Source organism: Microcebus murinus, chromosome 7 (assembly GCF_040939455.1).
Source record: "Microcebus murinus isolate Inina chromosome 7, M.murinus_Inina_mat1.0, whole genome shotgun sequence".
Lineage (NCBI taxonomy): Eukaryota > Metazoa > Chordata > Mammalia > Primates > Cheirogaleidae > Microcebus > Microcebus murinus.
In genome coordinates, this window is record NC_134110.1 from 39729959 (window position 1) to 39756782 (window position 26824).

Below are 26824 nucleotides of genomic sequence, written 5' to 3' on the forward strand. Positions count from 1 at the left end.
GAAAAGGACTCCAGATTCCATTATTATTTCTTGGAGGTATGTTGTGAAGAATCTGATCACTCTGAATAATCCCTCCCTTTTAAAGGCTGGTGTCTGAAGACAATAGTCTGACTACTGTCAAATCCTTCGGAATTAATACCTCTCTAGTCTTAGACTGAAGACCTTCATTAACGTAACCAAAGAATAAACATAGCAATATCAACACACTATTGTTCCATATACAGCATCCATTGAAGCTCATAAGAGCTTCGTCTTCCTTATCTAATCCTCGAGGGATTGATTTTGGCAATCTGAGTCTGGGAATTCAGCCCAAATACTCTGCAGCTGTGATGCACACTACACTATCTCACACAATCATAATCATTTGAGCACCAGGTCCTTCAATTAAGTGGACCCCAAGACTCAATTCTCCAGCTTGCAAGGACTAAAGGTCCTTGCCAAAGAAATAAGCTTTCAGAAAGTGTTTAGAATATCTGTATATTCTAATAGGACATGTATATTACACATATACTCATATACATACATGTTCACATACTTACATGGCTCAATGTGAGCTCAGCCTACATTTTATATTATATAAGAGATAGAATAACTAAATAATAATTTTAAAAAACCTTGATGATTTTCAAGGGCCACAATTATCCAGAGGAAAATTAACTATCTTTAACAGTGGGTTTACTATAGTTGGGAAGTAGAATCATGCATGTAAAAAAATTGCAATTGAAAGGGGTGAAATAAAAAGAGATTTTTTGATTCCTCATGTGAGCCCAAATGTTTCAGATAACAATGTTTGGTTTTGTACAGTGTAGAGGTAGACTTGTCATCTGGCTTTATTCTATAACTGTGAATCTGAGTATGGCTGGGGGAAGACAAGGAGGAACTACTATTAATTGTGCTATGTTTGGCACATTGACATGCAAGATCTCACTTCATATCACAATTGTCCGTTTAAGGAAATTCTACCACTCTTGTTTTACGGATGAGAAAAATGAAAATCTAGAGGCCTCAGACTTGGTCACATTTAGTTGAAGGCTGAGCCTAGGACCCCTAACTTGCTAGAAGGGTCTTTCAAGCATTCTTTTTCATCAGTCTATGGAATTTTCTGTCAGCTCCTGTATCCTCTGTTTTTGGGAGCAGAGATTATTGGAAAGGGGCTAGAATGACTTCATTTCCAATTTCTAATTTTTCTTTTCCTTTGTCTTTTTTCTCCATTTCACCTTTCAAAATAGTTCTTCCAATCACATTTCCTTTCCAAATTTCCTCTTGGCCCATGTACCATTTCCTCTTTTAGGATTGTAACAAATAGCCCTCATCCTAATTGATGAATTGGAAGAAATAAGTTACCCTCTCAGAATAATTAACTCATTGTTAGTTGTAAATTTAGAAAGGAATGGAAAGAGGTCTTTTTAAGCGTATGCAAGAATTGCAATACAGCACTTAATTTTATCAGTACAAAATGGCTACAATTTAGTGGCTATTTTAAGAGTGATGTCAAAACTGGTGAGAAGCCCCCCAGTTTCTTAATATTCAAAAGATACAATATTAAAAACCTTTCTAAGGAATCAATACTGTGGAAGTCATTTGAAATATAATTTGTGAGATTTCTGAGTTTCCATATATTTTATTATATTGAGTATCAATTGCTATGACTTTAGCTTTGTGTTGGATAACGTATTTTTCAAAGTTCTAATATGTATACATATCATCAAGGAAAAAGAAAGCTTTACTAAATTCCTTTTTATTTCATGTGCCATCTGTACTGTCTGGTAGATTCATTCATTGGTTTAGTTGTTTACACAATTAATACATATTTGTTGGGCATCTACTATAGGCTATGCTTTTGCTAAATACCAGCAATAGGGTAGCAACAGGTAAGATGTGTTCCTACTCTTGTGGGGCTTAAAGAATCTGGTAATAAGAGAGAGGCCACAAATAAGTAAAATAATAGTAATCGTCACCATCAAACTATTATAAACCTGTTACAAATAGGAGCCATGCAGGAAATGAACAGAGAGAGTAATGGGCTGGGAAGTCAGGAAGTGGGAGGCAGCATTAAGATTGAAACAGTAAGCATGAAAAAGAGTCAGTCATGCAGAAGAGTAAGTAAAGAGCATTCCTTCCTCTTGAAAACAAAGAGGAGCCCTTATTTAACAGGTGATACCAGGTACACAGAGACCGCCACTGGATTTGAACTAACCATACAGCAAACCAGCTGCACAGTGGAGATTAGAGAGCTTAGAGGTCCTGCTTCCTGACCTTGAATCATTTTTACTCTTTTCAGTGGCCTGTTTCCTGTTTTCCCCATTTTGCCTTTTTTTTTTGTTTTGCCCTTCTCTCCCTCCCTGCTGTCATCTCCAGTGTTCAACTAGATTTTCCTTTTTCTCTATCCTGGATAATATAGTTTGAATAAACAGACTGAACAGGACAGCCTTAGACAGGTTTATGGGGTGTGCTGGAGAATGTCAAAAGCAAAGCACGACGGAAGCCTGGCGACCCTCATGGAGGCAGGCTTTACATTGTTTCTGGGCAAGAAGGCGGGTTCCCTGCCTCAGCTGACTTGTGCATGGTTCTCTAATAATGGAGTGTTATCTAATTGGTGCTTCCTCTACATCAATGGAAATAGGAGCACAAGACACAGAGACAAAGCAACACGCCAGCAGTTAAGTATAAGTGAGGGTTCAGAGCCATCATTCCAAAGGCCTTGCGGTAATATTTAGAACACGTCCTAATGACTAAGGCATATATCCTTGGGCGGGACAGCTTCATGTAAGAGACATCTGGCATGTATTTTCTGGTCTAAAATTATAGCACTCTCCCCTCAAGCAATTTATATTTCTAAGAAGATAGGAGAGAACGATGATGAAGTACTATCTGACAATTTATTTGTCATTTATATATAAAACAAAAATTAAAAGTCCAGAGCTGTTATTACATTAGGGTAAAAAAACAAAACTGCACACGAGTGAAGGAAGTTTGCCAAAATATTAACTGAAGATTTGTTTCATTTTCTTACCATTCCTGTGAATCTTGTGCATTGAAAGGGCATTGCTAAAGTCATGTTTTCTTTAATTAAAGTAATCCCAGAGACAGGGTAGATTGTTTGCTACGTGAAAGGCTTGACACCCTCGTTCCCTGTTTTTAATCATCTAAAAACAATCAAGTCAGAGGGTGCCTCTCTGTTTCTCCCTAAATCGTTACAGGAAACATCACAGAGCCAAAGGCAAAGAAAACGAACCAAATGCAGGGCTGACCCAGAGAACTTCAAGGCTCTCACAGAAGCTTCTAGTCAATCTTTGTTGGCTGTAAGCAGCTGCCATATGGGAATTTCACTTCAGAAATGTCAGAAGTGGAAGAAAGGGCAAGATCCGTCTATCATAACCTACGGTGGAAGGGGAGAGAGTGAAGAAACTGCTGGGGCGATTCCTTGGCTACACAACAGTAGATGTCCCTTTCTGTGGTGGCCCCAGCTCTCCTGCTGGCCCATGAAGGTAACTGCTGAAGACATGGATTATTTGTAGTCAGGCTACTTCTGGAGCATCTCCCTAGGAATCCTGTCTTGCTTTTTGCTAGTTTCCAAATGTCTTGGTTTGAATTGGCTAACAAAGGGGACGGGGGGGGGGGTGGTGGATGTGTGCTTCCCTTCTTAAAGCAATGGCTTTCACACACTATTTCCCATCAGAATCCTATTTCCAAATGTTCCCTGGGTCTCCATATGTGACTCAGAGCAGAGGGAAGCTGCCCGGTATGTGTGGGGAGGGGTTCAGGGTTCTGCCTCATTGCTTCCCTCTCTGTGAGATGATCTGTGGGATACTTTTGGACTTCTTGGGATATAGTCCAAAACCTTAAAGATGTGCTGGCTCTCTGCTTGTGACCTTTTTTGCCAATTCAAAACAATGAATATTCATTGAGCACCATCTATCTGTAACACTGGTGGAAGGTTTTGAGGACATTCAGAAGTGAAAAAATAGCCTGGACCCACTTTTCACAATATCCTCTGCTCCATGTGTGAATTATGCACTTAGTTCTATGGTGATATGAATTCTCTCTTCTCCAGACCAGCTCCACCATGTGCCCCCATCATATGTCCCTTTTGCCCATGAGCATAGTCGTGAGTCTGGTAGCAGTTCTCCAACTACCTGATTCCAGTTCCTGCATGTCTCTCCTCACTCCACTCCTGGACCAGCTACCTCCATCTTCCATGTTCTCTGATTTTGGCCCTGTCCTTTGGATCCTCTTGTTCTCTCTAATTGCTTACTTAGACTTTGTAGTTTTTTCTTTCTCTCAGGACTTGTATACAAATTTTTCTTTGTTCTTTGCTCAAAGATTAATACTGCCTATTCCCATGCTCAGTTCTGGCCCCCAAGTCTCCATCCAGGGCTATATATTTTATATGTAATTGCTATATAGTTTATACTTACAACGTTTACCTTAAAAAGTCTTGAATGGTGGGTCAGATTTGAAGATTCATTTCCCTCTCCTTTGGGGTTCAGATCTCTTAATTCTGCACAGAATTAAGCATGAAATTTGACCAATAGCTGTGCCTTCTTTACAGAGTAACTCACATGCATAATAGGTAACTTGCCAAGCAAAAGTCATGGCCAAATTCACGTGGTAGTATCAACTCCTTGTATGTGTGTGCATGTGTGCATGCGTGCACAACTACTCCTTGGTTTAATTGTATGGATTCTTAGCATGTTTTTTGTTTAGTTTTGTTTGCTTCAAGATGACCAGTAACTATAGGATTAGTAATAGAATATGTCAGGATTTTGTAGCTGGGCCCATATTAGACAGCACGCCTCCTCTCCCATAAGTGTGATCAGGACACCTCTCTTGGGAAGGATGAAATTCACTGCCGACAACTCCAATACTTTGTACTTTGAGGAGTCTGTATTAAACATTAGTATCAGCAATAGTGTGTTGAAATCTCAGATGCCCAGTTAGTCCATGCCAATTTCCTGACTCCTCTGTGGTCTGCCCCCACCTATCTCTTGGTGCTCTTCTCATGCTGCTCTCCCACTCTCAGTCCCTGTGGCCAGTCACTAGTCAGCTGTCAGTCAGTCCCTAAGCTATACCAAGCTTGGTTTAGCAAGGCTTTTGAATGTTCTGCTTTTCTATCTGAAATGCTTGTTTGATGACTGGGCACTTTTCCTCCATATAATTCGAGTTTAAATGTCACCTCTTCAGATGTCTATGCATGTATGTGTGTGTACATATATATATATATACACATATAAATTGACTTATGTATGTGCATATAAATAAATATATGCATGCATCTTATATTGTAAAAAACTTGGAAAGTATAAGTATGTATAGAGAGAAGAGACTTATTTTGCCATCTAGATAGATACATTATTTTAGTATATCTCTTTCCTTCAAGTCATACTGCTATAAGAAATGACTATTCTAATTCAAATATAGCTATGTCCTATTTTTTCCACTTAACATTTTATCATGACTTTTTTGTACTTATCAGTAATCTTATTGTACTTACAATTTAAAAAGTGCATAATGTGTCATTTATGGAATTATTATATTTTGTCTATTCCTTTTGTTTGACATTTAATTTATCACATCTTTTTAAAAATATATGTAGCAGTGCAAGAAACAGGTTTGTATATAGCAAAAAAAAAAGCAGTTAAAGATAAAATCAGAAACTGGTATCTCTATTTTGCTGAGATTTAAATAGGTTTGACAATTTTCTAAATGACCTTTTGTAGGTGTAAGGTCTGTAGTCCTGAGAAAGCTCTTTGAGCTTGAGGGTATATTCACATACATGTGAGTAGATGTTTCTCTGTAGTAGTAGCAGTATGTTAATTCTAATAATCCAAAAGGTCAACCTAACAATTACATATGCAAATATGTTGAAAGTGACTCATTTTTAATATAATTTAAACAAACCATTTAGTTAATTAAGAAGATGACCAAACTTCTGAACTCAGTCAAATATCCAGGTCTTACTGGAAATGGACCAAAACCGAGACAGGCATGTCTTCTGCCTCAGTAATAGCACACGCACACACACTTCTCCACACAATAAACCCTCACGAAAAGAGGCATTATGCCTCATATTTCAATTTATGAATGCTACTAATTGAAATATAATTATGGCATAATGATTTGGAGAATGGCCTCTGGAGTCAGACTGTCTGAATTTAAATCCCAGCTCCACCCTTACTAACTATGTATTAGTACATTTCGGCTGATTCTTTGACTCCTTTACATCATAGTTTTTTTCATCTTTAAAATGAGATTTAATGTTATGTGGGTCATAGTTAATTCTTTGGCATAGATATAATGAGGTAATACATGTCAAGCTTTAGCCCTAGCACATAAGAACACCTCCATTGATGGAAGCTATAATTGCTATTTTATTAGACTCACATCTTCCATTATTTATGAAAGATCCAGTTTTTACTTCAGTGTGTGATTTGATTTCTGTAAGGAAAACTCCACCAAGAATTATACCAATAAAAGCTTTAAGAGAAGTACCTTCTGATAGGGAGGAACAGGTGATCTGACTTTGTCCTCTTGAGTATCACTTTACTCTTGGGGTTCTTAGTTCATTCATCAAACCACTGTTGGATCCCTGTCTTGTTCCAGGCACTGAGGTAGGTATGAGAGGTTCAGAGAACCATAAAGATAAGTTACAGTCCCTTGTGTCTTGGAGGTTTCTGCTTTTAAATATGCTCCAGTACCTATCAGCAAGTCTTTTTTTTTTTTTTCTTTTTTTGGAGTCATGCCAAGTTCCTTTTAAAAGACTGGCCTGAGCTTGTGAAGAATTTCTGTGTTCCCAGGATAAACATGAGGTATAATGAAATTAAGAAAAATATTTACTAAGGAAGAACATAAAAGAACTGAAGTCAGTAAGTACAAGCAGTGTCCAATTAGATACCCTTTCAAGGAGCAGATTCCGGTATAGAAGGAAACCAGCCTGAACGAATCAGCACTTTGGTACTTGGCCTCCAAGCCACCGGCTCATTTCTCAGAGATTGTTGATCCCTGGCTCTCTTTCAGACCCCCTGGCTTCTATGAAGCTGACCATTGACTCTTTTTGCTCTGTCTCAAGCTAGATGCAAAAGACTTTTCAACTCACAAATGCAAAACATTTTCCTAACGTATTTTCCCCAGGACAGGTTTTTTTACAGTTAGGAAGCAGGGCTGCCAGACATCCTTTGAGTCCTAATGAGCCTCCCCACCTAAGTTATGATCCCCACCTACCTCCAAAACAAACCACTGTGATAGATTTTCCGTCCTACCAGGGATGCATCCTATCCATTGAAAGACTCAAAGCAGTGCTGACTAATAGAAATACAGCATGAGCCACACATGTGAGCCACATATGAATCTTAAATTTTCTAGTCACTGCATTAAAAAAGTAAAAATTTAATTTTAAATTTTAATTTAAATACAATTTAATTTTAATAACATTTTAATTCAATATATCCAAGTTGTTGACCTTTCAATATGTAAACAAATATAAATTACAAATCAGATATTTCATATTCTTTTCTTCCATACTAAGTCTTTGAAATCCAGTTTTACACTTACAACATATCCCAATTCAGACCAGCCACATTTCCAGTGCTTAATACCCACATGTGGCCAGAGTCGCTACGATATTGGACAGCACAGACCCTGGAAATCCCAAGATCTTCACCACACAGCAATGCTAACATACACACTGCAAGAATTCTCCCACCCACCATTACAGGAGGGTCATTCTCTCATAACCTCTTACTTCCTTTCTCCCATGCACCCTTCCAGTACTAATAAATCAACCCCTCACCCAAGTAGCATACCCAAATGATGTTTCCCACTATGCTTTCAGGAAACTTCCATCTATACTACTCTGGCTCAGTCCAACTCTTCCTATGGTAAGTCAGTGTTTCACATTTCTGTAGCAAATGCCTCAAGCCTCAATATATCATCTTCAGCAAACACCATTAGCAATCTTATTGTACATAGTCCTGGGCTGAGTATGGATTAAAACGAGTAGAACTGGCATATTCCACATCTACTTTGAATCTGACCATGTCTGAAAACTCATTCTGTGTTTATAGCTTTACCTATGTCTTTGCTGATAGTTTTATTCTGTTAACTATTTTATTTTATTTTATTTTATTTTGTGGGAGAAAACTGATTTGGAAGACGAACAAACACACAGGGTTGCTCTGTTACCTAGGTGAATTAATTGTTCCGTAAGTCCAAATGATCAATTCAGTCTTGTGAGCAGATAAAAATTAATACTACCAAAATGATCTCCTGGAACATGAGCTATATTACACACTTTTACAGAGTTAGTTCTCAATTTTCTTTTCTTTCATCTCAATTTTCTATGGGGAAGAATGGACTAGTCAGATAATATTGTACACTAGTGTGTGAAAAGTAGTTTATTAACTATTTCATTCAGGCTTCACCTCTTCTGAGAAACTTTCCTTTAACTGCCCAGAGTATCCCAGTACCCTGTATCTGTGTGCCTAGAGTTTTATTTGTATATCCTCTAAATTTCCTTCCATCATAGTGTAATGGCTAAAAGTGTGGACTTTGGAAACAGACTCCTGGGTCCAAGTTTTGACTCTTCCATTGATTAGTTGTGTGGCTTGGATGAGCTCTTTAACCTCTTTGTGCCTCAGTTTCTCTGTTAATAATAGTAACTACCTTTTAGAGTTGTTCTGAGATTATATATATATATATATATATATATATAGACTTAGACTAGCTGTCTGGCAAGTATTAAATGATGGCTCTTATTATTCAATAATTGCTTTTTTGGATCTTGTTCTCTCAATGACCACTGTCATCTTCAAATATAATTAGTCCAAACATTAAGAATTTCCAAATAAAACATGTTTCTCTATTGCCTTTCCTATTTCTGTCAATGTTGTCATCATTCTCCTTTTTAAACCTGCTCAGAACTTTGGAGGAGTCTTTGATCCTTCTCAATGGTCTTCCTTGTCCAGTTTGTCATGATGTTTATTGTGTTTTGCCTTCATAATTGCACCAAGAGAAATTAACAGGAAGAACACAGAATTTAAAGTCCAATGAACTGTTCTAGCTCCGAAGTTCACAAGCTGAGTGACTTAGAATAATTACTTAGCCTTTACTCCTCAGTCTCCTCTGAAATGGAGAATATTTTAATGCCTATTTCATATTATAGTTGTTTCACACTCCCAAATATATGTGAAAGAGATTTGTCAAGTGCATGTGCCATACCCATTGGTAAGGGCTCTTTGTAGCTCTCAACTGCCTGGATTCAAAGGTGGGGACAAGACACTTTGTTCATCACTTTGCAGAACATTTTCTTTACCCCCCTCAGAATTTTAGAATCTCTGTACCTAAAGTGACCTTAAAGGTAATCTAATAAAATTTCTTTTACAATGCTTTTTTCCCCTAAGAATCACCTGATAATTGGTTTGTTCAGTTTCTGACTAGAAACTCTCTTTGTACTTTAGCATCATCATTATAAAGAAGTTCGTTGCTTACAGGTGGAAACCCCTTCACTATTACTCATCAATGAATTGGTCCATACTTCCTCGGATGTCTTTGACTAGGACATCCTAAAATGACCATTCTATGGGCCACCTGCTGTCATCTTAATGTGCCGTAAAGCCAACCCTGTATGTGAAGGAAACATTGTCAGCATTGAGTAGTGCCAGTCACAAGGCACAGCACTCGGTGCCTGGTTAAACATCAGTAAGAGCCGGTTGAATGAAAATGAATGCCGAGCTGCGTGAATGAAGGTGAAATGGCCGACCTGTTAGACTGCAACCTTTTGAGTGTGCAATAATGGTATTTGTTCTTCAAAATTTATGAAGGTGTTTTAAGAAATGTAGCAAATCTGAATGAGTCTTAGAAACTTCCATGAATTATTTCTACTGCCTGGAAAACGTTAAAATACTGAATTTTCTTTCATCCAAATCTCATTAAACTGTCAGGCATTTTTCTGCTTTCTCTAGTAACTTATCAAGATATTTGTGTGTGTGTGTGTGTGTGTGTGTGTGTGTGTGTGTGTGTGTGTGTGTGTGTATCTTGATAATCAGCTATGATGGGAGAGGAAATACTGAAAAAGTGTTTGGCAATTTAATGAGAGTTTGCGACATCTGTTTTCCAAGACTCAAACACGTGACAAAGTAGTTTGTTAAATTATGGTGGCACTGCAAATTCAAAACTTCTACCCTTTCTGGGTAGAGTCCTGAGATGTCTTTAATGTTTTGAGTATTTCAGTCCTTTGACTGACTCTCGAATTCCCAACTCCCCATGGCATTACCCTATCCTTCAACCAACTCCTCTTCTTTTTGATGTAAATGTCATTGTTTGATAGAAATACAAATTTTCAAGCTAAAATATGGAGCTGGGATGGTAGAATTTCAGGCATAGGTTTATTATACTTTCTTTTCTCTTGTCTCAATCATGACTCCATTAAATCATCTGGCACTGGCTATCAATAAAGTTCCCTTTGGTCCTATTCAAACCCCATGTTTTCTGGGAAGTTCCTGGAGATATTAATAGTACTTGTTTTGTGTTGAAGTTTCAAACAATAACTTCAGGCGAGGAGTTCCTCTGCTCTTTAGTATAGGGCATGGGGCTAGGGAGTGAGGGTGAATGTTGATGAAAGGTGTGATGATGGAAAACCACAAAAAGCAGAAATAAGCGGGAAAATGGCTGACTATTGGGGTCCCTGACAACTATCACAACAGGTGCTTAATTAGATGCTATGCTTTTGAATTCCTTTGTGTCCTGACATGTGGACATTATCACTCTCATTTTATAAATGAAGGTGCTGAGCTCAGAGAAATTAAATGACTCATGTAAGTGGTAGAGTTGCAGTAAGGAAGCAGGCCTGAGGGACTCCAAGGCCTGGCTTTTCTCTCCATCCCATTGAACTCTGGGCTGTCACTTGCCTCCTTTTCCTCTGCAAAGCCTCACAGTATACATTATGGGCTGAACCAGTGCGTTTATGTTATGCCTCCTCCTCTAAGCCACATATATCTGTGACCAGGAATAAGCAAGAACTGCTAGGCCTTCCTTCCTCACCAAGACCCCATTGGCCAGGGGATATTCCATGTGCCTTTGTTCACAGGAGAGATGGGGAAACAGAGAGTAAGGCAACAATCCCAGGATTAAATGCATGTCGTGTTTCCTCAAAATCAGACTTTTCACCTAGGAAAAGGCTTACTGATATATCATAAACTGTCAAGTAGATTTGTCTTGAGAGACAACTATATTAACAATAGCACCATGGTGTACTGGGTTCAGACTCATTGGTTAAAGATATTAATGCCTACATCTGAATGTAGTGAGGCCTAAACAAAATACTGTGCATAGCACATAGGAAGGGTTCGTGAATGATATAAATTATTACTATTAACACAATTGTAATAAAAATGGTGTGTTCACTATGTTTCAGGCATCATTCTCAACATTATATGGATCTTAACAATTTTGCAACTAGTCCATGAGGAAGGTACTGATATTATCATCATTTTATAGTTGAGGAAACAATATAGACACTGATACTTCGGACTGGAGAGTTATAAATATCAATAATTTGCTATTATTAATTACAGAATTAATTACTAGCATTAATTATACATAATTAGTTATTATTAATATTATCTCATAGATGGTAAAGATCTGCTCTCTCCTCTGGCCACGAGTTTTTTTAATTGTATAAAGTCTATGAGACAAAAAGTAAGTCCAGTCTACCTGCTGACTTACGTAGGGACTACCCCTGCAATTTCTTGGCAATTGGTCATTTGAATATCAAAACATGATCTTTCCCACCATAGCACATCTCCAAATATGAGAAAGTTCTTCCTTGTATCTAATAGAAACCCACCTCCCTTTCCTTTCCACTCAGCACTCCTACTTCTCTCTCTAGAGCTACATTAGTTCCATTTAATCCCTTTTCCACTTCATGCCACTTGAAATATTTTAAGTTTGTGGGCCCAACTCCCTGAATCTCCTTTTCTGCAGGCCATATGCTCTCAGTCTCTTCAGCTGTTCCACATGTGACGTGGTTACTTAGCTACTCAACACTCTGGCTGCACTGTTCGGGACACATTCCAGGTAGTCATGCCCTTGTCATCTGAGATAAACAAGATGGAGAGTAACAATCTAGATGGTGGCGTGGGCTGAGAGAAGGGAGGGTGCCATGCCGTTTACCTGTGTGGTGCTGGGGAAAGGGTTGGATCTCTGCAAACTGAAATGTTCTAGGCTTTGCGATGGAACTACTATTAGGTTTGTTGTGAATACAAAGTGATATATAATAAACTATATAGAGTCCCTGGTACCTGATTTTCATTCATGTATTCATTTATTTATTCTACAGTAATAGAATAAAGACTATTCTACAAAGAGTCTAATGAGCCAAACTGTATGCCCTTGGGAATACAGAATGAGAAGATAGAATCTGTGATGTCATGAAACATAAATTCCCATTTGTTAAGGTAGAATAATTTGTATTATATCACGTCCTTGATATGTAATTAGCATTCTATTATTATAATTATTGGTTCTGTATATTCTATAAGTTTGCAATTCTTTTGAAACTAGATGCCAAACTTTATGTTTTTACCTGCTTCACAGAACCTGAGCTCTGTGAACAGATCACCTGGATTACGTCTCAGACAACTAGCTGTATGATTTAGGGTAAGTTCTTTCACAGATCTATAAATTGGGGAAAATAATAATTCATTCTAATAAGATTGTGGTGAATATTAAATAAGAAGATATGTGCAAAGTGCTTTGATCAGTGCCTAGTCCATAGTTAACACACAATTGTTCAAATTTTAGCCATTGTGTGATTATCATTATTGTTAGTATTATTATGTTAGCCAGTTATTTCAGCCTGTTTGTTTTTAAAACAATGACCAAACATTTGTAGAGCTACTTTTGGCAATCCTGTCTTATCCTGGTAGGATAATGGCTTTGTTACTGACCTCAATAAACTCCCAATCTAATGGAGGAGATGCACATCTATATAACATACTCTAATACCATGTTCTAAGCACAATAGTAGCATATGTGTAGGAAGTTAAAGGGAAGAAATGAAGGAAAGGGTTAACTAACTCTCAGGATGATCAGAAGATTGATTCTAACTGTAGGATCTGATGCCTGATCTATGTTTTAAGCAATAAAATAGAGTTATCCCAATTGGTCTTTTTTGACCAAATAAATAAATAAATCACATAATGTTAATATTTCCAAATAAATAATTTCAAAATGTTGTCTTCACAGTATGATTTTCTCTTGAGAGAAGTTCTTTCATTCACTAGGAAAATGCCACTTTTACCTTGCAGCGACAGATCAAGTGGGTTTATTTTTACACACACATCTGCTGGCTACCAACAGTCACTTTTCATTTACAGAGAAGGTCAGCAAATTTGGAACATTGGCCTTTTTGTAAGAAGGAAACATGCTATCTCTCTTTACTATTCTGTAGCCCCTTTAAAAACTTTGCTATGAGACCATTTCCATAATAAAATGTGTAGTATAACACAGATTTCTATGGTCATTTCCCATCTCATGAAAAATATTGCAAAATGTTCATTTATTCTTTCTTGTTTTAGAGACATAAATTGCATTCTATATAGCATTTTGTGTGCTTTCAACTTCAACTTTGGTGCAATAGCTTGTTTATGGGTTAAGCAGTAAATAAATTTTAAGCATGGTGTGGTCTATAAACTCAACTCAATTTTTTTTTCTTTATTTTTAATGAGAGCATCTACTCTAGCAATGGCTATAGTTACACACGTCTTCCACAAAGCATTGTGTTTATTGCTTTAAAGGATCACACTTAAACTTTTTTATGTGCTTTAATATTAAATTAGAATTTAGAAATTTTCATAAACAAGAGCATGTTAGAATTATTTGTACTTTTCTGCAGCCTTATAACATATAATCTATTGTGTAATTATGTATTTATATTTTTAGCAAGGCTATCTATGTACAACATCATGCTATTTGTGGATGAAGTAATACATTTTAGATGTTACCATATTGTTTTCCATCTATTATGTCAGTGTTTTTCATTATACTAAGATACAGCTATAGTATTGAATGCCCTTTTATCTTTTTCTATCGATTATAAAACTTAAGCATAAGCTTCTAAATTGTCATTAAGTTTACTGAGATTTCGTGAAACATTATCTTGAGTAATGCATGATTATAAACATTCCTGAAAACTCTGTGCTCATATTTATCACACTTGCTTACTAAATGTCTTGTTAATTGTGATGGCTTAGTACTATATTATTAACTAATATTTCAAGACAAAGATATACATGAAGTGAGATTCATAGCTAATTTTAGTGAGTGTAAATCCACTGTGCAAATAGAATTCTTAATAATTTCAATGCATTAATTGATGTTTTGCCATTTTAACTTGAAGCTTTTTAGGCTAATCATCCAGTTTGCAAGGGTTAGTTTAATTAAAATGCAATAACATTGTCCTTAAACCCCCAGAGCAGAGCCCATGCAGCTGCAGCCCAGGGGAAGGATGTAGGCTGGGAGGCTGGCCTGGGGACACTGCACAGAAGAGGAAGGGAACTGCCATTTATTGACCATAAGTTCTCTCCCCAACTGAGTGTCCCTTATGCAAAATTCAATTATATGCAAATTTACATCTGTGTATTTTTGTGGCAACCACAGAAATTTGCTTCCAGAATATGCAATTTTTGTGACGCCTATTATAGATAATTAGAAAAAGAGGGAGCAAGCATGGGAAATAAAGCATGGCAGAACAGTAAAGGACATTTTTTTGGAAGCTTTGAAAAAGGCAATGAGGATGAGGAAAAATAAAATCTAATTTTAGACATGCATTCTGCAGGCGGCCATGAGGAAGCAGTAGACTAGGTGTAAGAAGTGCTGTTGGAGTGGGTCTGGGGAGACTCAAGAGCTGGAGGCTAATGGGGCATTTAGCATGCTTGGAGACCTAAGATCCCACCGGCAGGCATGGAGGACCAGCCTCAGAGAGCAAGCTGGTAAGTAAACAAGTATCCTGCTATGTGCATTATCTCAACCAAGCTGAGAACATATTTGCAACCCAGTAGAAGTTATCCCCTGAAGCATTTCTAGTGGTAAGAAATTCTAAGTGTCCATGAATAGTGAAGGATTTATTACTGCACATTTAAAATGTGTTTTATTTACAATGATATCTTCATTGTTGTATATTAGTAAATTGAATATTTACTTATAATTTTTATAGATTTATTAGTAACCTCAGCTCTTCATCCCACTCTCCTTAGGTTCCTCAAATTAAATTACCAGCCCTTTGCCAATTCACCTACTTAGTAGGTTTTCAGGATTGGCCTCTTGCGTTTCAAAGGACATGCTTTTATCAGAAATATCACTAGGTACTTTATTTATGCTCTTTAATCCTCAAATCTATTTAGAGTCTAAACAAATGCTAATCATTGTAATAAATAGACACCATGCACTTGTGTGCTAAACTGTTAGGTATTAGTGTTAGTGTTTTTCAGAAAAGAAATCAGATGTCCAAAGAATTTGGAGAAATATTAATTGAACTAAAATATCTTTACAAGTTTTCTATTGCTGCTGTAAAAAATTACCACAAGGTTTAGTGGCCTAAAACAAAACAATTTTCGCATAGTTCTGGAGATTAGAATTCCGAAATGGATCTCACTGGGCTAAAATCAAGGAGTTGGCAGCGTCTGTTAGAGGATGCTTCTATTGCTTGGCTTGTAACCCTCTTCCACCTGCAACGCCTACTTCACTCCAATGCCTCCTTTTGTCTTTACATCTCCTTTCTTGGCTCTGGCTTTCCTGCTTTTCTCTTTTACTTATAAGGACCCTTGTAATTATATTTTTTCCACTTGAAAAATCCAGGCGACTCTCTCCATCTCTAAATCCTTTGACTTAGTCACATCTGTAACTTACTTTTGTCATCCAAATTAACATTCAGAAGTTTTGGGGATTAGGATGTAGATACTTTGCGAGCTGTTGAATACCATATAACCCCAGATTTGTCTAAAGGTAGTGTCTAAGAAACTTGTATTTTATATTCATTTACTTATTCAATAATTTTTTATTCATACCTGCTATTTGCAAGTCTGTGTACTAAGTCCCGAGGACATAATGTTGAACAAGATAGTCACAATCTCTGCAGTTTAAATGTGTCCTAGGCTAGCTGAAATTTCCTTACCTATCCACCTCTCCCCCACCTTTACCAAGATACTAATTGATTAAAATTTATCCAGTTTGTTCAATGGACACCTCACGTTGGCTGGAAAGGGGAAGGAAAGAAATATAAATTAGGTCTGTAGTCCTAGAGATTATTCAACCTAGATAGGAAGGTGAAATTATACACAAAAAGGATAAAGGCAAAGAGATAAAGGAAAAACTGCAATGAATTTGTCTTGGGAGAGGACTATCGTTGTATGAAAAAAATATCTTTTCAAGTTCTTGGAGTAGAAGAGGTATAATCTGAGATCCTTGCAGTTAGTAAACAAACAGCTTCAGGGAGGTAGACATTTACCCTGCACGGGTGAGAAGAAAGGATTTATTAATTTGATTCTGGGAAGGAGGATGAGAGAAGGAAGGAAAGTTACAGGTCGATCAGGAGATGGAGATCCAGGAAGACAGAAACAGTCCGGGACTACTGACTAGCTATTGATGCATACTGTTTAGAGTTAGGGGATGGGGACCTGGGGAGACAACGGGCATTTTTAAAAAGAATGAGGATATCTAGTTAAAGGTTAATGTTGTATGTGCTCTTGCAATTAAATGTACCTTTCACTTCTACCGAAAATTCTCAATTTGGGTTGCTGTGTTCAAGAATTCTTGCTGTGAGTGGAGGGGAATGTAAGTAGGTGCTGAATTAATGAATTACAGCACAGAGATGGTAGGGAATGGCCTGAGAAACCTGGAGGAAAAGGGTGTGTGAGATATAAGGCCAGGAATTGGCAGACATCTTAGAGGCTGAATTTTACTCCTACGTATTCTAGAATTGTCAGAGGGGTCAAGAGATTTTTTTTATAACAAGATCATGAGGGAAAGAGATGTCGCTGGCTGGTATCTGGGTTATTTGAATCTAATAGGGGGTGTAGACTTCAGTGGTTGTTATAGTGGCACAGGTAACATGTGGACCTGAGCTCAGAGGAAGAAGATGTGATATCTAAATAACCTTAAGGGTAGGCAAGGATAGAAATGTAAGTAAAAAAGTAAGAAGGACATCCACATGTATTTTGTACCCCCTAAGGAGCTCTGTGCTAGGTGATCTATTTATGCTAGCTCTAACCACACACTCTGAATTAGGGATCTCCATCCACTTTCATTAATGTATTAATATATTAATTCACCTAATATTTAGTGGGCATTATAGGGTCAGTTTTATCTATTAGCTTAATTAGTTTACAATTGCCAGTTATTCAAACCCTAGATATTGCTGTGAGGATATTTTATAGATGAGATTATAGTTCATAAACAGTTGACTTTAAGTAAGGGAGATTACTTCATATATTCTAAGTGGGGCTGATTTAATCTGTTGCAAATCCTTAAGAGTGGAGCTAGGTATTCCCTGACAAAGAGGAACTTGCTCTTATGCATTGCAGCTTCAGCCTGTGCCTAGGAACTCCAGTCTGCCTTCCTGCTGTCCTGCCCTGCCCACAATCACATAGACCCATTCTGTGCAATAAATCTCTTAAAATATATCTCTTACTGATTCTATTTTCTCTGGTTAAGCCCTGACTGATACAGACACAGTGATGTTTCTGTTTTGAATCCACCACCATATGGTTTTTCTCTGCTTTCCCTCATTCTATATTCATGTGTCCCACAGTGAGAATCCAGCTCTCAGCAGTACCATTCTTTCTTTCCCACTTAGTCCTTCCCAGTGTCTTATAGGAGACTTCCTTCCTCCTCTCAAGCTTTTAGGGTCACAGATTCATTTTTTGGCTGTATTCATTTTATAATCAATCTAACTACTGAGTTCTTTATTTCAAAGTTATATTTTTATAGCCTAAAAAGCCAATTGGTTTTTCTTCAAACTTCTTGTTCCTGCTTCATGCAGAAACTTTCCATAGCTCATCGAGGACATTTATTATGATTATTACAACATTCAAACATTATATTTAAATGCTATGAAATTTAAATATGTGGTCTTTGTGTATTTATTTTTATATCCCAGAAGCCAGCAAAGTGCTCGATATACAATAGGTGCTTAAAAACCATTTATAGAATAAATGGACTGTCTATTTTAGGTTAAAGATGTATTTCTCAGTTAGACCATGAGATGCTTAGACACAAAGACTGTATATTCATCTTTGTGCCCCTTTCATAACTTTTCATGGCTGCAGAGAATGCATTGATGGATTAAAGGGTATTCAGGGTTGACTAAACAGTCAGATGGCAATGCTGATGTTCAGATATTGGAGCTAAAGCTGGTTAAATCCTCAGTGCCCCTGATACAGATGACTCTGGGGTTGGTGTCAGAGGTTTGCATTTGGGGGCCAGGATACCCTGGTTGTGGAGAGAAAGAAAAATAAAAAAATGTGACATTATAAAGGTGAAATAAAGATAACTTTGAATGCAATCAATTCCTTCAAAGAGTAAAATATATTCACTGGAAAATATCTGAAGGGACAGATAATCTATTCTTCAGCATAATTAATGTTCGAAATAATTTTAATTATTCACATTTACAAAGCATGGTCTCTCAGCAATACATGTCACAATCATACTACTAGTTTCCCCTCAGCAACTAAGTTGGGTATGTCAACTTTAAAAATCCTTATATGGCTAATGGAGAAATTTGATATAATCTCCATGGGGAGAGAATAGAACACTCAGGATGAAACCTTCTAGCTTGGTGGACTCAATCCACAGTAAATCCCAAGAGGTAAGCCACTTCCAATTAAATACAGGCATGTTTCCATGTGAGCCTCAGAGCCTGCTCTTGACTGCAGGCAAGAGTGTTTGCTCATTTCTCTCCCTGAGGATTTGGGAACTCCCAGAAGTTAATGATAGGCTTGACAACCAACATCCAGGTGGAAAGTGAAAACGGCTTTATAAAACCAGCTGTTTAGAATACATAACAGCAAGCATCCAGATGTTTGAGGACTCTGGTATTTGGAGTGAAACTTTCCCCCCTCTAACCAGCTGAGAAAGATCAAGCTAGCAGTGGAGTATGGGTCTCATGTAGGAGACGCTGCACCTGAAACCTTGCTTGCACTCAGGTGGCATGCAGTAAAAGGGTACTCAGCGTTCATCTTTGTCAGACAGGCTCTTGCTCACTGACACTGTGGCTCAGGCTCACTTCTGCACTTACACTATGGGGAAAGACTTCCAATCTGAACTTACACCTATGCAAGCTGTCCTCAGACTTTAGCATTTCCTGAATCGCATGAAGCTTTCTACTCCCCAGTCTCTGAGCTTATCTTACTGAGTTTTCTCTTTAATAAACTTTCCTAACATTCACTTTTGTACTTTATTTTATGCTATCATGTATCATTCATTGGTATCTTCCATACACTTCCATAGCCCTTCATGCTATATGTGGATTTCATTAACTTGCACTTTCTATAGATTTTTCTTAGCTTATGAGTTTCTGATATTTTATCTGGGAAGAAAAGAAATGTTGTAATGTAAGCATGTTGGTGAGCACCATAATGTTCTGAAGGTGAACTTGTCAAATGTTAATATTAATTATAGCCTCAAAGGAATTCCCGATATTACCAAAGTCTCATATGTACTGTGTTTTATTTTTTACCTGGGGTCTGCTTGTTCCCATTTAAAAATTAATAAGAGTTCTAAAATAGAAGAGACCTTGTCTTAATGCCATTTCCCCAGTGTAGATGCTTAATGATGTCTATTGAATCAATCAATTAATAGAAAACATATGGGTTACTTTATGATTAAAAGCAAACATATGAGGTCTGTCTCAAAAATATCCAGCCACAATTTTCATAATTTTTCATATTATATGGCTGGATATTTTCTGGACAGATCTTATATTATGAATTTTATTTACTTATGTAAATTTTAATACCAGATGTCTTAGTCTGTTCATGCCGCTATAACAAAGCATAGGAGATTCTGTAACTGATAAAGAAAAAAAATTATTTTCTCACTGTTCTGGAAGCTGAGAAATCCAAGATCAAGGCACTGGCATGTCCCTTTGTCTGGTGAGGGCTGCTTTCTGCTTCCCAGATGATGCCTTGTTGCTGCACCCTCCAGAGGGGAAAAATACTGTATCCTCCCATGTGTAAGGTAGAGGGGGAAGAGAGCAGAATGCTGCTTAAAGCCTCTTTTACATGGGCCTTAATCCCATGCATGGGGGAGGAGCCTTCCTGGCCTAACTGCCTCCAGCTCCTAACATTGGCCATTAAATTTCAATACGTGAATTTTGGAGGGAATACATTCAAATCAAGTTAGCACCAATTTAGGCTAAAAAGATATAACATGTTTTACCTGGGAATTTGAATGACAGCCTCCTAACTCTTTTATTTACCATTATTTATTATGAGAAATTTTGTTTTGCTTTATTTGGATTTGGTTTGTATATGCATTTCCAGATATACATGTAACATATATTAGTCCTAGTTCTCATAAATAGTCTTATCTATACATTTGTCTATCTATCCAAATAGGTGCTAAAGTATTGGAGAGTACTTTCTACTTTTTATCAATTGTCACAGTGACTCTTTAACTCTCCTGGGCTCTGACTTGTTAAAATGAAATATTTGAGCCTCATCATAAAGTCTGATCCAGTGTATCTAACTAGGGGCCAGGAATCTGCATCTATGACAACACAAATGATTCCAGTTAGGTAGGCCCGGGAGAATCATGATCCTATGGCATGACATCTAGTCCCCTCTGGATGGTAGTGGGAGTACAGTACTTCTTGTTCACTCCTTATTCTTTTTTGTCATCTATTAAAAGATAATTTTTATAAACATAACTCTTTCATACTCTTATACTGATGAAATATGAACAAGTGTTAAAGATTTGATTTAACTCATTAATAAGGGAACTGATGAGGTGTTACAATAAATTCAAAGGAAAATCCAAAAATAGATTTATCGATCCAGAATATAGAAATGAATAGGAAAATAGAGACAAAACTGGCCCTTCCACAGTGGGGAAGAGGAGTCAAACCTCCACATAATTTACATGTCTATAAACAAGAATTGTATACATTTATGTTAGCTTACAGAGCATTAAACTGTCTCAAAGACGATGAAAGACTGGAATCATATAATCTGGAAAGGTTTGCTTTAAACAACATGTAGTTTTTCATTGAAGGACCATATTTTCCTACTCATGCTAGAGAGTAATCCAAAAGAGAACAGCCTGAATCTAAAGTATGGAGGCAAGAGAGAGCAGAGTGTGGAGAGAAAGGCAATGAACTCATAGGGTCAAAACGTAAGGTACGAAGTCAGTTGTATCACAAAGAAGAGGCAGAGAGGTGGAGAGGACAGTAGAACTGTGAAATTAAGGAGAGTAATCACACAAGGGAAATGTTTTGTGTGGTCCTGGACAGGCTAGGAATTGGACAATGTTGCCAGCTTGTACTAAAAGAAAACCAGCTTATCTCCTGAGTGCAGAGTATACCTCACTCTTTCAGCAATATCATTCCATAATTGTCCTGGTGACCAGAGGGTCATGACTTTCCCTTTTTGAAAGTTTGTGGTTTTAGTCATCTCTGTTTAGAAGCTCCACCCAGAGAACACAGGTGGTAATAATACATTGGCTTTTGAGGGAAATAATTTAGGTCACCAAGTCCCCATTTGACATTTCAATCATATTCTTGCCTTTAAGGTCCTGGGTGTATCTGTATCTTAATATGGCCAAGGAATTATAAAGTAATCTTGTGTCCCCTCCATGGGCACAGGATGTTGCAGAAATAAAGCTGATGGAAATAGTCACATGGGTTGACCAAATGGCATTATCAGCCTCTTCAATCCACTACGTCCCTAATATCATCAGCCTGGAGAGGCAGCTGCCAAGTTAGATGGGGCTGGACATTCCTTTAAACAGGTGACTTCTTTTCCAGGACTCAAATGAGAGCCTAAGATAGTTTCCATAATGTCAGAAAGCACATCCTTAGAAAAACATACTTGAATTGCCCAACAGGGACATTCCGACTCAGTACTCTAACCCATTTTTAGTTTGGGTTCTCCATTAGAAATTGTAATAACGCTTGGCATATATAGACTTGAGTTATCGAGAAAGGAGCAATCAGAAAATTAAAAGAAGAAATATAAAATTAGAAGGAATAAGTTAGTTTTATATAATGAAAACTTGACCAGTTCATTCCTCTTTTTGAAACATTTAGTAGATATTTATTTCAGTTAGAATACAAGCCAAGTTTTTAACAAGGGGATTTCTTTCAATTGCTGAAATACTCCATTATTCTCTCTCACTGCCCATTTCAATCACCACACAACTTGACCTTAGCAGATATTATGCCTCTGCTTAAAACTCTTTCTGCTCCATTATTGACCTAACTAAACCTACTTATCTTCAGCTTAGACTTAGACTGACATTCCCATCAGGAAGAATTCCCTGCCTCCTCCAATCTAGGTTAGGTTCCATTCTGTGTTCTCTTACAACCTTAAATTCCTCCAATCAAAGTAATTATCACCCCATATCTAAATGTGCCTCCCTCAATGAACTGTAAACACAGAAGTGGGAGGTTGAGGTTTATAGCTATTTTGTTATACCTCCAATTACACCTCCAATTCTGGGAAAATGTATAATAGGAAATCAAAATACTTATACAATGAACAAACAAATGAGTGATTAAATGAATGAATTATTGAGTGATATACGATTGAGCAAAGTGTATATTTTTCCTGAGGTGAAAAGTATACAGAAAACAAGTAATTAAAGAGACTGTCCTTACCCCATTCTTGGCACCTTTGTCAAAATAATTTGGCTGTAAAATACATGAATTTATGGCTGGGTTCTCTATCTTATTCCATTGGTCTTTGAATTTGTTTATGTGCCCACATCTTGCCATTTTGATCACTATAGTTTTATAATATATTTTTAAATCAAGTAGTGTGATGCCTCCAACTTTGTTCTTTTTGCTCAAAATTGCTTTGTGTATTCAGGAATTTTGTGGTTTCATACAAATTTTAGGATTGTTTTTTGCATTTCTATAAAGAATGACATTAGAATTTTGGTAGAAATTGGATAAAATCTATATATCATTTTAGAAAGTATGGACATTTTAACAATATTAATTCTTCCAATCCATGATCATGGAATATATTTTCACTTATTAGTGCCATCTTCAATTTCTTTCATAAATGTTTTACTATTTTTAGTATATTGCTAATTTACCTCCTTGGTTAAATTTGCTACAAGTATTGTTTTGATGATATTGTACATGGGATTGTTTTCTAAATTTCTTTTTCAGATAGTTAACTGTTAGTGTGTGGAAAACTACACTGGTTTTGTATGTTGGCTTTATATACTGCAGTTTTACTGAATTCTTAATAAATGGTGTTGGAAAAAACTGGATATCCATGTAGAAGAATGAAATTGTACACTTATGGCATCCCATATACAATAATCAACTCAAATGGTTTAAAGACTTAAACATAAAACTTGAAACTACAAAACTACTGAAAGAACACACAGAAGAAAGGTTTTACAACATTGATCTGGGCAAAGATTTCTTGGATATTACCCCAGAAAGGTAGACAACAAAAGTAAAATGAAACCAATTATCTACTAACTATTGCGTTGCATCAAACTAAAAAACTTCTGCACAGCAAAGAAAACAGCTAACAAAGTGAAGCTCATAGACTGAAAGAAAATATTTGCAAATCATGTATCTGTTAAGGGACTAATATCAAATATATATAGGGAAATTAAACAACTCAATAATAAGAAAACAAGTAACTCTATTAAAAATGGGTAAAGAGATTGAATAGACATACAAATGACCAACAAATATAAAAAGTTGCTTAATATCACTAATCATCAGGGAAATGCAAATTAAAACCTCACACTTGTTGGAATGGCTATTACGAAAAAGATAAAGAGTAAGTGTTGGCAGGAATGTGGAGAAAGGGGAACACTTGTACACTGTTGGAGGGAATGTAAATTAGTTTAGCCATTATGGAAAACTGTATGGAGCCTCCTCAAACAACCAACTATAGAACTACCATATAATCCAGCAATTTCACTTCTGGGTATATATCCAAATAATATAAAACAATATGTCAAGGAGATATCTGCTCTCCTATGTTCGTTGCAGCGCTATTCACAATAACCAAGATATGGAAATAACTGAAGTGCCTTTCCTGAGATAAATGAATAACAGCCAAATAAACTATTACCATAGTGAATAGACAACCTACAAAATGGGAAAAAATATTTGCACGCTATACATCTGATAGAGGGCTGATAACAAGAATCTATATAGAACTCAGGAAAATTAGCAAGAAAAAATCAAACAATCCCATTAAAAAGTGGGTAAAGGACATGAATAGAAACTTTTCAAAAGAAGATAGATTAATGGCCAAGAAACATAATGAAAAAATGCCCAGCATTTTTAAGCATCAGGGAAATGCAAATCAAAACAGCAATGAGACATCACTTAACTACAGTGAGAATGGCTTATATCAAATGGTCCCCAAACAACAAATGTTGGTGTGGATGTAGAGAGATAAGAACATTCATACACTGCTGGTGGGACTGCAAACTAGTACAACCTCTATGAAAAGTAATACTAAATTACCTCAAAGAGCTAAAAGTAGAACTATGATTTGATCCAGCAATCCTACTACTGAGCATCTACCCAAAGGAAAAGAAGACATTCTATAAAAAAGACATCTGCACTCAAATGTTTGTAGCAGCACAATTTACAATCACAAAGATGTGGAAATCCAAGTGCTAGTCAATACATGAGTGGATTAATAAAATATGGTATATGTATACCATGGATTTCTACTCAGCCACAAAAAACAATTGTGAACTAACACCTTTTGTATTATCCTGGATGGAGCTGAGCCCATTCTACTAAGTGAAGTATCACAAGAATGGAAAAACAAACACCACATATACCCACCATCAAATTGGTCCAAATTGATTGACACTTATGTGCACATATGGAAGTAACATCCATCGAGTGTGGGGAAGGTGGGAGGGGGAGGAGAGGATGGGTATATTCACACCTAATGGGTGCAGTACATACTGTCTGGGGGATGGGTACTGTCTGGGGGATGGAATAAAGTGGTACCCAAGAGGACAAAGTCAGATCACCTGTTCCTCCCTATCAGAAGGTACTTTTCTTAAAGCTTTTATTGGTATAATTCTTGGTAGCTCTGACTTGGGCAGTGCAAATGCATTATATGTAACCTAAATATTTATACTCCTGTAATATTCTGAAACACAAATAAATAAATAAATAAATAGAAAATGTGGTATGTATACACAGTGGGATACTATTAAGTTCTAAATAAGAAGGAAATTTTGTCATTTGTGACAATATGGTTGAACCTGTTTGATACTCTGCTAAGTGAAATAAGTCAAGCACAGAAAGACAAATACTACATGATCTTACTAATATGTGCAATCTAAAACTGCCGAATTTACAGTAGAGATTAGAATGATGGTTACCAGAGGCTGTGTAAAGGATGGACAGGGAAAGGGGAGAAGTTAAACAAAGGATGCAAAGTTTCAGTTAGACAGAAGAAGTAATTTCTAGTGATCCATGCACAGCATGGCGACTATTGTGAATAATGTATTGCGTCTTTCAAAATTGTTTAAAAAAGTAGATTTTCAAATGCTCTCACCACAAAGAAATGATAAATATGTGAGGTGATACATATGTGAATCAGTCTTTTTTTATAATCATTCCATAGTGTAGACGTGTATCATAACATTTACATTTTAGCACATAAATATATCTTGTACTATTTGTCAATTAAAAATAAAATAATTTTTATAAGAGCAAATACTATCTTAAGCTTGGAAAATATTATCTTATAAAGAAAAGAGTAGCTTTGTTTTGCACCAGATGGCAGACTTAATCCCTGAAGCTAGAAGATGCTTGGAGTGGGTTTTATCCTCAAAGAATTTTTCTAAAAATAGAGCACCCTAACATTAGAGCTGATCGCTTCAAAGGTGAGGTATATGTTTAGAAAAAAAGATGCTAGACTAAATGTGTGAGATGCCGTCTGGGGATAACAAAGGACTAAGGATGGGGAGTTAAGGAGTTAGGGGTGTCTTCTGTGCAGAGGCAACTGGGAGAGATAGCTTGTTTAGTCATCATTCATTCCTTCAGTAAACATTATTGAGCTCCTGTGTGCCAGGTGCTGTGATCAACACTGGAGATTTAAAGTTGAATAAGATTCTGTCACTAGTGCCCTGATGTCATGGCACATGTTCTAGTGACACACTAGAGACACACACGTAGCTAAGAATGTGTGGAAAGTGCCGTGATAGAGGTATGTGCAGGACAGTATGGAGATAGGAGGAAGGGACTCAAACCCAGCCAATGGAGGCAAAGGAAGGAAGGTGTGAGATACTATGGAGGGCTTCCAGCAGGAGGGATCAACTGAACTAATTTCCAGCATAATGCCATGGGAACTAGGCCACAACAGGCTAGTGCAGGCAGTGGGGATAGTGACGGGAGAAAGGGGGTTGGGATGGGTGAAAGAGATGAGAGAATTCCAGAGAAGAAAGTTCTAAAAACAGTTGAGTCTTACTGTGAAGAGGTCAAGGCCAACAGTAAGTGACTGCAAAATCCACTTAAGCTCAGAACCTTACTATGGCTTCTGTTCCATGCTCTGTGCGACTGAGGACTGGGCATTCTAACACCACTTGTCCACTTCCTGGACAA

At 37.0% G+C, this 26824-nt stretch overlaps 1 long non-coding RNA gene across 1 annotated transcript in view; it reads left to right on the forward strand.

Moving 5' to 3' along the window:
- Positions 1-26824, forward strand: part of LOC105882747 (uncharacterized) — a 139818-nt gene that overhangs the window by 25488 nt on the left and 87506 nt on the right. The window contains exons 2-3 of the long non-coding RNA XR_012920027.1: positions 12592-12654; positions 14834-14987. This is a non-coding gene — a long non-coding RNA (uncharacterized LOC105882747). The remainder of the gene's footprint in view (positions 1-12591; positions 12655-14833; positions 14988-26824) is intronic.